This window comes from Canis lupus, chromosome 11 (assembly GCF_048164855.1).
Source record: "Canis lupus baileyi chromosome 11, mCanLup2.hap1, whole genome shotgun sequence".
Classification (NCBI taxonomy): Eukaryota; Metazoa; Chordata; class Mammalia; order Carnivora; family Canidae; genus Canis; species Canis lupus.
The window spans coordinates 42125966-42140222 of NC_132848.1; the positions used below are offsets into that span (position 1 = coordinate 42125966).

The 14257-nt window shown below is 38.4% G+C and overlaps 1 long non-coding RNA gene across 1 annotated transcript; it reads right to left on the bottom strand.

Moving 5' to 3' along the window:
• Positions 1-10820: 10820 nt before the first annotated feature.
• LOC140642271 (uncharacterized) lies at positions 10821-14257 on the bottom strand. The gene is made up of 3 exons (XR_012038760.1): positions 13251-14257; positions 12745-12915; positions 10821-11498 (listed from the first exon to the last, which is right to left on the bottom strand). It is a non-coding gene; the product is annotated as an uncharacterized lncRNA (long non-coding RNA).

Genomic DNA, 14257 nt, shown 5'->3' on the forward strand with positions numbered 1-14257 from the left:
GAGAACCAAATATTTCTAAATACTGAATCCCAGAAAATTCAACATTTAGTCTTCAGGAAGATAGTAAGGGTTCTGCAAAGAAGATGGAAGAAGAATAGTTAATGACTTAGGAGAGAAACCAAGAAAGTATAAGATCTTATGGGGTAAATGAAAAAGTGTTTCAAAAAGGAACAATCATGTGTATTTAATACTTCATATAGTGTAAGACCAAGGGTAAGATCTGATCTTTGTGTATTCAATAATACATTTGAAACCCTAAAATAACTATCAGTACATTTCAGTCATTAAGTGTCCTGTTATAGTCTAGTGAACAATCGTCTAAGCCAGACTTTAGGAAAATACTTGTGCATCAAATAGTGTATTTAAAGCAAAATTTTTTATCTATCTGTTTTCTGTCTATCTTCTATCCTGTATCTATCTATCTATCTATCTATCTATCTATCTATCTATCTATCATCTATCTTCTTTTATTTCCATTCTTTTTTAAAAGATTTTATTTATTTATTCATGAGAGACAGAGATAGAGAGGCAGAGACACAGGCAGAGGGAGAAGCAGGAAGCTTCCACGCAGGAAGCCTGATGTGGGACTCGATCCTGGGACTCCAGGATCATGCCCTGAGCCAAAGGCAGATGCTCAATTGCTGAGCCCCCCCAGGCACCCCATATATCTCCATTCTTTGTCTGAAATTCAAATTTGAGTATTCTGCATTCATTTGCTAAATCTGATAATCTTATTTTAGGGGTTATTAGACTATTGACCTACTAGATCGATTTGTTTCTGGTGTATTGCCAAATGGTCAAGAGGCCAGCATTCACTACTCATCTTTTCAGAAAGCCATGAATAAGGCCAGATGTAATGACAGCTGTTCATCAAGAAATTTTCCTGAGGTTCCAGCCTGTACCAACATCATACATAAGAGGTAAGCAGCTAAAGAAAAGCATTATTAATTGCTCTGGAAATACTTGTAGTTCAACTTTGGATCTTACAAAAGAATATTTCTTTTTTTAAGCATTTTATCTATCTATCTATCATCTATCTATCTATTATCTATCTATCTATCTATCTATCTATCTATCTATCTATCTATCTATCATCTATCAGAAAGTATGTACAATTAGGGTGAGGAGAAGAAGGAGAAGCAGACTACCCACTGAGCAGGGAGCCTGATGCTGGGCTCCAACCCAGGACTCTCAGATCATGACCTGACCTGAAAGCAGACACAACCCACTAAGCCACTCAGGAGCCCCCAAAAGAATATTTCACTGACAGTCTGGATTCCACGTGCAAGAGCCCTGTGTATCTAGTTGCTTTTGTAAATGGCCCTGGGTTCATCTAGAAAATGCTGTCAGTCTTGGGAAAGGAGCACAGTCAGCATATAATTGATTTAATTAATAATTCATGTCTTCGTTCATTCAACAAACACTTACAGAGCTCCTACCATCTCAAGCAACTGTGCTGGAGATGGTGAAGTGCCAGACGACAGAGCCCAAGACTGGCCACATTCTGCCTGATGGATTTATTAGGGACAAAGCAAGAAGCAGAAAGAGTAGATCACAGAGCAAAATATATGTGATATAGCAAAATTAGGTAATTTCATGTATGCATTTTCAAACCCTACCCATTTTTTTCAGGTGAATTATATTTACTTATAAAAATATATACCCACATTATGCTATCAGGAGCTTCATCAAAAAGATTTGAAGTGGCTTTCCCCTTAATTACCTCTACCAGCTTCCAGCAGAATATCAAATGAGCAGAGCAAAATATCTGTTACAGACCACCCACTCCACTGACCTCACTAAAATGTTTATTTCAACATCTAGATAGAACAATTGAAATGTCTGCATTATTGAGTAATGGCCAGGTAAAATTCAAATGAAGCTCATCTTCTTTTTCCAATTGATATTTGATACATTTGTTGTCTTTTTAATTCCCTTCTATTCAGGGAACAGATTTTCATTAATGGTTATAAATATTTTTACCTTTTAATTCAAAACTTTCAATGTATTTTTTAGTAGATGCTAAAGGCAGATTTATTTTTCATAAAGGCAGAGGCACTCTCAAATATCCCCGTCCCTGTATGAATCTTTAGAGAATATATTGTGTTTATATTTGCAGTTTGGACAGGGGTGATTGAAAAGACAGCAATCCACGTTAAACCTACTGAATAAGCTCACTGTGCTAGACTAAATTATTATTACAGGCTAATTCAATTTTATTTTTATCATTAATATTATCTGCCTATTGAGAAAACTCTATCCTTAAAGTATAATTTACGAGGTCCCTAGAAACCACCTAATAGTAGAAAACTATAGAGAATCCAAACAAAAGATGTTAGCCCAGGCAACACTTTTTTTTTCAAAAACAGTAAGATTGTATTGTAGCAAACCCAATGACAAGACGCTTAAAGAAAAGATGTTTCAGTTTCATGCTGCATAGATCCTTCATGGACAGAAGAACACCTTTCCAATTGCTTTCCCCTAACCCCTTCTTCATTTAAGGATGCATTAAGTTTACACTTGGCTTTCTCCCAAACACTCCATACTGCCTTTGGCCAATAACCACTTGTCAAGAATTGGTTTGCTATGAGCCTGTGAAAAAGGATCTTCCCCCTGCCCCATGCCAAAGAGCATTTCGAAGCATTTCACCTAAGAATTTGGGAGAATTTCATGTCCGTTTAAAAATATGCTTTCCCTGGACAGTTTTCAGGAGACATTTGCTAATCTATATTTATGTTTCCCTGCTCTCTCCGATCCTGGTAAACAATCCTCCCAGGATAGGCTTGTCAGATAAAATATAGGACACTCAGCTAAATTAGAATTCCAGACCAACAATGCATCCTTTTTTTAGTATAAGTATGTCCCAAATATTGAATAGGATATACTTATACTAAAAAGTATTTCTGCTCTTTATATGAAATGCAAATTTGAGTGAGTATTCTGTATTTATTTGCTTAATTTGACAATCCTATTCTAGTAACTATTAGACTATTGACTTCCTAGATAGATCTGTTTTTAGTGCATTGCCAAAGTGGTCAAGAGGTCAGCATTCAGTACTCATCCTTTCAGAAAGCCAGGAAGGAGGCCAAATGTAATGGCAGCTGTTCATCAAGAAATTTTCTCAATATCCCAGCCTTTTAGAAGAGTGGCCAACAGTTTTATTCACATTAAACGCTGAAAGGAATTGACTCTCATATTTCAGTGTATAACAGGAGTTTGCAAAACCTTTATTCTGACCAAATTCTGAAGTCATTTAATGCTATTTAAAATAAATTAATTCAAGGTATTAACATGCATAATAGCAAAATAGTAACAAATGTTTTGAACAAATGCAAATTTTCTCAAAATATTTTAGAATTGAAAAAATATCTACAAAGAGCAAAGATTTAGACTTATATATTCCACAAGCTTCAGTTTCTACATCTGTAAGTTGAAGATGACATCTTATATGGTGGGCTGGGAAATGAGCTTTAGGCATTAGTTAAGTGAAGGGCATAGTAGAATATCAGGGATTTAGTAGAAAATCTTTCAATGACAGATATAATCATTTTTAGAGGCATAGATATAATGTAGATGACCTAGTAAATCATTAACCATCTTAATATTGTGAAGGAAACACAGTAGACTTAAAACAAAAGAATAAATATAATTTAAGCTTAACATAAAAATATTTTAATTTTTGACCAAAAAAATTTTGTTAAATAAGTCAGTCAAGTATAGAAGAAAAAAAAAAACTAGATAATTTGCTATTTGAGGATAAAATATGTAATGAAAGTTTAGAATTCAAAAATGTTAACCAAACATATTTTATAACCATAGTATTATTGCAATCACTGTACTGATGGATATTTCCAGCCAATTACACAGATCACTGAAAGACACAAACATAAAAATTAGGGTGTAGTGTTAAATCTAGTTATTTTTTCCATGGTAATTTTATCATAAAGCACATTTTTACAGTTTAGGATTTTAATATGAATCATACATTGGTAATTTGCCATCAAGAAGTGTGTGCAATCCTGTAGCCCTTCATCTTCTGATTTATATATATATTTTTATTTAACATGCATTTCAAGTGCTAAATATGTGATAGGCACTATGTCAAGTCCACAGCCAGAATGGCATGCAAAACTATATTTATGACCACATAAATATATACACTGTTGGCTACCTTGAGTCCCTTCTCTAACCAATCTATAGAACATGATTTGCCAATGGAACCACTCTTGCCCAAACTCTCTAACTTACTCCTGTATCCTCCAAATGCCCCATCCTGATTCAATAAATAGTGTTCTACTCCTTGACACTGTTTCACTCCTTGACTCACTGAGGGATGTTGAGTAAATCATATAACTGTCGCCATGTTTTTAAACCTTCAACCCAAGGGACACCTGGGTGGCTCAGCAGTTAAGCATCTGCCTTGGGCTCAGGTCGTGAGGCTGGATACCAGGAATCGAGTCCCACATCAGACTGCCTTTTGGAGCCTGCTTCTCCCTCTGCCTATGTTTCTGCCTCTCTCTGTGTGTTTCATGAATAAATAAATACAATCTTAAAAAAAAGTAAATAAACCTTCAACCCAGGCATATAAACCAGTATTCCTTTTCTTGGCTCTTGTGAGCTCCTTCCTTGAGGTGGCTCTTCTGAGTTTTTCTCACTCTACTCGGCCTCCTGGTCTGGCTCTAGCATCTGCTTTACTGTTCCAGGCAAAGTGAAACAAACACTCGTCTTGATTATGTATGTATGCGTGTGTGCATGTGTGTGATTTTCCACCTTCCTATCTTTGTTCATTTTCTGGAACAACTTCATACTTGATAGCTGAGGTTGTTTATTGTACTGCTTTTCTGACCCTTAATTTTATTTATGATTATTATTTTATTTATTTTTCAAGATCATATCTTGATTTCAGTCTTAGATGTTCAGTAAGCTGACAGAATCATAATTTGACAGTATTTATTTCAGAGATTTTATTTATTTACTTGAGAGAGTACGAGCAGGGGGAGGGGCAGATGGAGAGGGAGAAACAGAATCCGCACTGAGAAGGGAACTCAACATGGGGCTCAATCCCAGAATCCTGGGATCATGACCTGACCTGAAGGCAGACACTTAACTGACTGAGCCACCCCAGGCACCAATGACGGTACTTACATGTTTAGTTTGCATTTAACTACAAACAACATGAGTCAATTATGTGTTGTATTTTATTTTATTTTATTTATTTTTTTTTATTTATTTTATTATACAGCAATTAGTGTTGTATAAAGATCAGAAGTATATCTATCTTCCCAGTTCCCTGTGATGCCCCTCTAAGTATTTATATTTCTCTCTCTCTAACACACTCTCTTTCCCTCTCCCTTGTCTTTCCAACTGTCAGCAAAATGGATTTAAAAAAAAGATTTGCATGAATTTTTTTTTTTGATAGAAAGGATGTCAACATATTGTTTTCTTTCAGAACTTTAGTATAGGCATTTGTTGCAAAATAAAGAACAACACTCTGCACTGGAAGTGATTTTGTTTTGTTTTTTAAAGATTTTATTATTTGTTTGTTTGTTTGTTTGTTTATTTGTGAGAGAGAGTGCCAGAGAGAGAGCACAAGCGGGAGGAGCACCCTAGGGAGAGAGAGAAGCAGACTCCCTGCTGAGCAGGGAGCCCAATGTGAGGCTCTATCCCAGGACCCTGGGATCATGGCCTGAGCAGAAGGCCAAAAAGATTGGGGCACCTGGGGGCTCCAGAAGAGAATTTGAATCTTGTTAGGGCCTGACTGTGTGACTGTGGACAAATTATTTATCTGAAACTCAGGTTGAGATAAGGATAATATATCCTATAAAGACCTGCTGGGATAATTTATGAAATTATCCATTTGAGAAGACTAACATCTATCTTGTGCTCAATAAATGGAAGTTTCCTTTCCTTGATTCCTTGTGTATTCTTAATAAAATATTGTGCTTTGACACAAAATCTCTTCTTATGTTGGTAATTATGACTTCAAAAAGCTTATTTAGAATAATGGGCTATGATATTATTAAATAGCAAATTTTAAATAACCATTTTTTTCATTTCAAACTAGTACTGTTTTCATTTCAAATAAATGCATTTTAAATAAATAAAATTAAAATAATAAAAAAGCATACTTCTTTTCTAATACTGATTCAAATGTATTTATAATTATTGTCTTGACCATGTCTCGACAAACTACACACATATTTATTCTTTATTTCAGTGCAGTGAGCAAGTGCTAATATTGCTTACTTTTAAAACAGATAAGCAGGGGTACCGCAGTGGCTCAGCCGGTTAAGCATCTACCTTCCACTCAGGCCGTGATCTCAGGATCCTGGGATCTAGCCCCAGGTTGGGCTCCTTGCTTAGCAGAGTCTGCTTCTTCCTCTCCCTCTCTTCTTTCCCCCTGCTCATACTCTCTGTCTCTCCCTCAAGTAAATAAATAAAATCTTAAAAAAAAAAAAATACCGTTAAATGATGCTCTCTCGACTCCTCTAACTCTGGGAAACGTACAAGGGGTAGTGAAAAGGGAGGTGGGTCGGGAGATGGGTGACTGGGTGATGCGTACTGAAGGGGCATTCGACAGGATGAGCACTGGGTGTTATGCTATATGTTGGCAAATCAAACTCCAATAAAAAATACAAAAAATAACAAAAAATAAAAAATAAATTATGCTCTCTCTTTCATAACTCTCTCTTAAACAAACAAACAAAAAAACATGAAAATGTTAAAAAAAAGGAAAATAGATGACCTTATCTTAACTCAAAGGGTGATATTGACCTGCCAAAAAAGTTTCCCTTTCACATTTCCTACTTCTCTTGTTCTTGTCAATGTTGCACAGTTAATCTGAGTTTCATTGGTATACCTATGCCCTCGAAAAATTAGTAGATATAGACACATAAAAGGGAACAATGTATTTATTTTTTTTTAATTTTTATTTATTTAGGATAGTCACACAGAGAGAGAGAGAGAGAGAGAGAGGCAGAGGGAGAAGCAGGCTCCATGCACCGGGAGCCCGACGTGGGATTCGACCCCGGATATCCAGGATCGCGCCCTGGGCCAAAGGCAGGCGCCAAACCACTGCGCCACCCAGGGATCCCGGGAACAATGTATTTAGAAAATTAAAGGAAATAAGTTTGTGAATTTCAGTTTCTAAATAAGATGCAAATTCTAAAAGAATACACAAAAAGTATGCAAATCTACAAACCTGAGATTCCCAGAATACAATGGAACTCTCACAGACCCTTTATTTGACACATGTATTCAACAAATTTTATTGAGCTACTCTTGTGCTACATACACCACATGATAATTATGGCATATGTATATTAAAGTACAATTATTGAAAATTAAGTTAAATATAGAGGTAGAAAAAATATAGAATAGAATAGAATATAGAGGTGGGAATTTTTGGTACTATCTCAGTATCAGTAATAAAATTAAGTAATAAATTAAGTAATGTTTATTTGATTTGTTTTTTCTGATAACTGGAATATATTTTGAAATCAGATTTCAAAGTTAGGTACATACATTTGGGTCATCGTTCATTCCACACATTCTTAAATAAAAGCTTCAAGATGGATTAAGTTCCTTGTGTGAGATTTTTGTGTGCTCCCTGTGAAGAACTTCAACTTTACAAGTTGCTTTTTCATTGAGAATACCAGTTATTTTTTTTTACTAACTTTATAGCCGAACTTGTAGCCAAAATAATTTTCTCATGGATATCATATTCATGTTCCTATTTGCGGCTAATTTAAATTTTGATTTGTTTTACTTCATCCCATTTGCAGTTATAATTCTTTCTCTCCCCTTGTGGATTAGAACCTTTTATTCTCACCAGAAATAGAAGTCAAAATTGAATATTCTGCAATTCGTCTGAATTAAACATATATTGGATCATTAAAAAAGTAGTGCATTCCATCCCTTAATTTATTCCTGAAATGTTCATTCAGCAGTTTGTGTGCCCCCTAATCTTTCAGCCTAGAGTCTCCTTCTCACTTCTCCATCTCCTCAATGGCCTCACTCACTCCATGATCTTTTTAATTTTCTCATTTTTAAAAAGATTTATGTGTTTATTTCTCTTAGAGAGAGAAAGAGGGGGTTGAGGCAGGCAGTAGGAGAGGCAGAGGGAATCTCAAGTGGACTCTGAGCTGAGCCTGGAACCCTACCCCACATGAGGCTTGATCTCAACACCCTGAGATCAGGGCCTGAGCCCAAATCAAGAGTTGCTTGCTTAACTGACTGCACCACCCAGGCATCCACTTTTTCATTTTCTTATTATTTATAATAGGAAGGATTAAAACTCCCCATATTATGTAAAAAAGGAAAGTATCAAGAATATCCAAGACCTCACTATTCATCTCAAAGTTAACAAATTCATGTCCTTCTATATCTTTCCCCAATTCTACTTCCTACCTCCCTACCACAGAGTAATCACTTACTTTCTTTGCCTTCTTTTTTCATAACTTTACAAGAACACATTATGCTAATAGTATTAATCGTGACTGCTTTTTGAACTTTACAAAATCTTTCTGGACTTTTTTCCCTCTACCTAATATTTGTAAGACTCATCCATTCTAAAAAAAAAAAAAAAAAAAAAAGACTCATCCATTCTCATGCACAGACATACAGTTTGTGCTTTTCCACAGTTGTTGATAATTGTTCTGTAAGAACAAATCATACTTCAGTTACTTAATTGATGAACATATGGGTTGTTTCCACTTAGGTGCCATTATAACTGGGGCTGCTTGGCACATTCTTGCTGGAGCGTATTCCTGGAAGAAGGATGACTGGATCACAGGGGGGCTGAATGTTCAATTTTACTAGGTAGTGCAAAACTCTTCCAAAGTACACGTTATAAATATAACTAGTGGTCATGGACTGAATAGTAGATGTTTTACCTCCCCACCAGCACTTTGTAATGAAAAAGAAAGTCTAGAATCTGGGGAAAGGAGATCTGCTTAGTGTTCCCGGAAAACTTCATTTTTCTGCTTCAATTTCCTGATTTATAAAGTAGTTCACAGGTTTTTGTGAGGATTAAATATTTTTGTTTTTGTTTTTGTTTTTTTTTTATTTATTTATTTTTTATTGGTGTTCAATTTACTAACATACAGAATAACCCCCAGTGCCCGTCACCCATTCACTCCCACCCCCTGCCCTTCTCCCCTTCTACCACCCCTAGTTCGTTTCCCAGAGTTAGCAGTCTTTACGTTCTGTCTCCCTTTCTGATATTTCCCACACATTTCTTCTCCCTTCCCTTATATTCCCTTTCACTATTATTTATATTCCCCAAATGAATGAGAACATATAATGTTTGTCCTTCTCCGACTGACTTACTTCACTCAGCATAATTCTTGCAGCTTAGGGATGCCTGGGTGGCTCAGTGGTTGAGCATCTGCATTTGGCTCAGGTCACAATCCTGGGTCCTGCAATCCAGTCCCACATCAGGCTCTCCCTCTGCCTGTGTCTCTGCCTCCCTCTGTGTGTCTCTCATGAATAAATAAATAAAATCTTTTAAAAAATTTTTCCAGCTTAAATTGATGTTTAAGGCATTTCTCTCCCCATCTTTTTAAAATTTTTTTCTTTTTCTTTCTCTATTTGTGCTTTTATTTTTTCTTTTTCTTTCTCTATTTATGCTTTCTCTATTGAGCTTCCTCTTTTATTTTCTCATCTCCCCAATCCCTCTTACTTAACTACTACTTGACACAATGTAAAATGAAGCACATTAGTTTTGTGAGTTGAATATACATTTATGGGTTCTGATCTTTTTCTCTGTGTTTTTATAAAGAGATTTGGTTGCACCAATTTGGTTGCTGGTACAGAAGCTTACATCTAGAAGCTACTGTCCCTGTGTTAACAGGGCAGTCCAAGAGAGATAATGACAAACTTGGCTTCTAGAAATTTCAGGGTTGTGTATCTGTGTGTATGTGTGTGTGGTGGTGGTGGTGTGGGGGTGTTTCCCAACATCCACCATCAGTGAAATCAACAGGCCACCAGGATGTTCTTCAGGGCTGGTCTCCACTTGTAGCTGGTCTCCCTGGGGCACATCCTGGACTAGAATATAATAGCTTGGAGAAGTAACGCCTTCCAACATTACACTTTTCTCAATATCATTTCACATGAATAGGAGGCATGGGACTGGTGAGATGCTATTGTCCTCAAGATTCTCCCCAAGTACACCCAATAGTCTCTTTATGAGATTCTGGAATCTTTTGATTTGCAGATTCTAGCAACAACTAACATATCATAGCAGCATAGAATCACTGTTATCTCTCCTCACGTTTGTTAGTTGTAAGCCAAATGGATGCCCAAAGTCAGCCCCTCCTTCGTATCAATTCCTGTCATGGGAGTGAATGTTTTCCCACAAAATTTCATGCCTGGAACCTTAGAATGTGACCTTATTTGGAAATGTAATTTTTGCAGATGGAATTAGTTAAAATGGAATCATAGTGCATTAGAGTGGGTCTTAAACCCATGGCTCAGGGACTTTATAAGACAAGGAGAGGAGACACAGAGAAGTTCATGTGATCATGGAGGCAGAGATTAGATTTATACCACTATGAGTGAAGGAAAGCCAGGAGCCAGTAGACACTGGGAGACCCAAGGGAATATTCTTCCCTAGAGTCTTCAGAGGGAGCATGGCCCTCCTAACACCATGATTTTAGATTTTCAGCCTTCAGAACTCCAAGAGAATAAATTTCTGTGTTTTTTAAGATATCCATTTTGCAGTAATTTGTTATGGCAGCCCTAGGAGTCTAATATAACAAGGGAATAGCGAAACATACTCTGAGACCAAAAAGAAATACACACACACACATACACCCATTTTGTGACTGTAATAGATAAAGACATTAATTAATATAGTATAGAAAGGGGCTGTAAATTATGGATCTGAAGAATGTGGGGTATAGTGTAAAAAATGTATTTTTAGCTTTGGACTTTGCCCTGAAGCCGGAATCCAGAGCAGCCACTCCGATTCCAATTGATTATTCCCCATTTCTAGTTACTCTTTATACGCTTTTGTGCAGAATGATTCTTCCTCCGAGAGTTTGCATGATTCAAAGGCAAAACAGTCCCCCTTAAAGGATGTCATTGGAGAGTGCAGAGCACATAATTCTTTGCCACTCTGGAGATGCATTCCTTGACCATTATTTATTAGTGGTTTTGAAGGCAAAGACAGCTGTGAATGACAAGCATCTGTCACAGATTCATCCAAGTTCATGGTATTGAGCCTCAAACTCTGGCACCTCATGACAAAGGTATGATACGCACAGTCCTTAAGCTCTCTGTAAGTGGATGAATCTGGCATGGTACGGAGCTCTTGCCTTTCAACCCAAATCAAACTTATTCTCTGCAGTATTCTGGCCAATCTGTTAATATGTGATTCATACTCGAATGGCACCCTTGGAGTCATAATGGAAGGCAGTTTGGATTCATTGGAGAAATCTGGCACCGCATGGAAAGCTGAGCACCATCTCCCTCTGACTCACAGTGTCTTTTGGCTTCTACAAAAGAGAAGAAACAAGGAGTCCAGGTATGTGCCATTGGCAAACACTTGCACCCACTGCCCTGCACAGTGGGGGATGCAAAGTGGCATTGGTTGTAGCTAATTGACATGTGGCGCCACTAGACTGCGAAGCCCCTGGTTTGGCCAATAACACTGATGGTTTTGCTTGGAACTGTCCTTGTTGAATAAAGTCACTGTAATAAAATATGATTCGAGCATCTGATTCCTCCTATAGGTCGCCAAAAATCACAGTAAAAATGGGAAAGCCCAAACCTATGCTTTCTCAAAGCTTAAATGTAAATGTTAGGCGCCCTTCCATGACTTCCTTCATAGAACTCTCCTCCGCCACCACAGGCTGAATTCTGGGACCACTGACACACACTCAGTGAGGGACACACAGCACTATAGTTTCTACATGTCATCTCAAGAAATTGGGTATTTGAATGACAAATAACACTAAATAAATCTGCATGTGCAGACTCTCATATGCTATAACATGGGACCTCCATGCCACCCAACCCGAGGGGAGGGCAGCCAAGTTCCTTGGGTGTGAGGCAAACCAAATTATGGAGGTTTCATTTTCCTGTGCGCTTGTAGGAAAGGTTTTATTTTTCTCATTTATGGTTTATTAAAACACCCCAAAATAGAGGAAAAATGGTTTGGATTACTAGCTTCTCATATTCTGTGGGAATGTCATCGTGCTTCTGTTATGACATTCCTCACCTTGCATTCTCTCTCTCTCTCTCTCTCTGAATATTATGTCTTAATAGGGAGGCCTGTAAATCAGCCAACTGGCTCCTGAGGCCCGGGAGTTTCTTCAGGTGATGAGCAGAATCCCCCCATTGTGCTCCATTGTGCAATCCAGGCAGGCTTGCCAGAGAAAACTGCATGCAGAGCTCACATTGTCCCCTGGCCCAACAAAGGAGCCATGCTCCATCCTCCCTGCCCTTCCGCTGAGGCCTTTGGTCAGGGGCTCTTAGCTGGACTCTGCAGTCAGAGCCTCTGAAGGCCTTGCACCTCTTCTCACTCTACACCGGATACACCTGTCTAGACTACAGCAAGCTTTGGTCTTGGGATGAGCTTCTTTGTGTGTGTGTGGACAGCACTGATGCACAATGTCACCTTAGTTTCAGGTGTACAACATCTCTATTCATTAGGTTATCTTTACCACACGTGTAGTTCATTACCCTCAAGCACGGCACAGCACTATCACACCACCATTGACTGTATCCCCTATGCTGTACCTTTTAATCGGGTGACTTATTCATTCCATAACTGGAAGCTTTATCTCACACTCTCCTTCTCCCACTTTGTCCATCCGCTCAGCCCTCTTCCTTCTGGCCACCATCAGGTTGTTCCCTGATTCTGCTTGCAGCTTCTTTGTTGATCATTTGTTCTGGTTTTTCCGATTCTACCTATTAAGTGAAATCATAGAGTGTTTGTTTCTATCTTACTGCATTCACTTAGTGTTATATCTTCTAGATCCATCCACATTGTCACAAATGACAAGATTCGGATGAGCTTCTTAAACAAAAAGTTCATTTAAATGAAGAACCTGGGATGCCTGGGTGGCTTAGCAGTTGAGCATCTGCCTTCCACTCAGGTTGTGATCCTGGGATCCTGGGATCGAGTCCCGCATTGGGCTCCTTGTGGGGATCCTGCTTCTCCCTCTGCCTGTGTCTCTGCTTCTCTCTGTGTCTCTCATGAATAAATAAACAAAATCTTAAAAAAGAAAAAGCTAAGAACTTACTCCTAACAAAGCTTTCCAAAATAAGTTTATTTTCTTCCCTCTCTTGTCTCATTTAGACCTTGGTTTCCTCTCCTCTTGGTGACCTCTGGTGTTCCATTATAGTTTCAGGCTTTCTAATCTCTTCTACTCAGCAGGGGGAGAAAAGGACCGAGTTATAGCTGGTGACACGGTGGTGAGCTCCTTGGATTGTAGAGTGTTCTGTGTGCTCCCGTTGAGATTGCTCCTCACTTCTCATGATTCCCAGCAATAGCAACATGGACACCATCACCAGCAGAAGCTTTTGCAAGTATCCAATTATGGCTTAGACACTCCACAAGGAAATTGCATTCAGCCAACACCTGCCTGGCAGCAAAGTCTTGTCTCAGCACTTCTCACACTAGCAGAGGGCAGTTTCCTCTGTAGTGTGTAGCCCAGTTGGGGTGATGAGCAATTCTCCCCCAAAGAGCCTCCCGAGACAGCTGGTGACTGTAGTAGCAAAGCCACTGCCTCAGTGTGCATGCCCATAAAAATGCGGGACTTGGGTACATGTCTAGGGCAGGGTTCACCAAGCTTGTTTGCTCTTGCCTCTGTTGAATCTCTCAAGGGACTACTTACTCTCCACCCTCCTTCTTTTATGGTTCTTCCAACAGAGAAGCTGAAGATACTTCACCCAGCTGCTCAGTCATTATCTTTTTTTTCTCCCCAGTTTTAGAATAACTATAGTTGGCCATTGCAATATGTTTGGTAATTGTTCTGTGTTCATACCAATTCCAGTACAAGCTGGATAATTCTGTAAAAGTACTAAGGTGTGAGGGATGAGAGTGAATTCCAAAGACCAGTCATGAGGTCTTGTCACCTGGATAGCTCTAGAAGGACTGAGCAAGGTCTCCACAAGGTAAGATGCCCTTTATAGTCAAATGCATCCCAGGATTGGGGAGGAAGGTGTCAAATAGTACTAACGTGGATAAAGCCCTGCTCTCATGGGGACTCTCTGAGATAATAAGACACAGGATTCTTCCGAAGTTTGC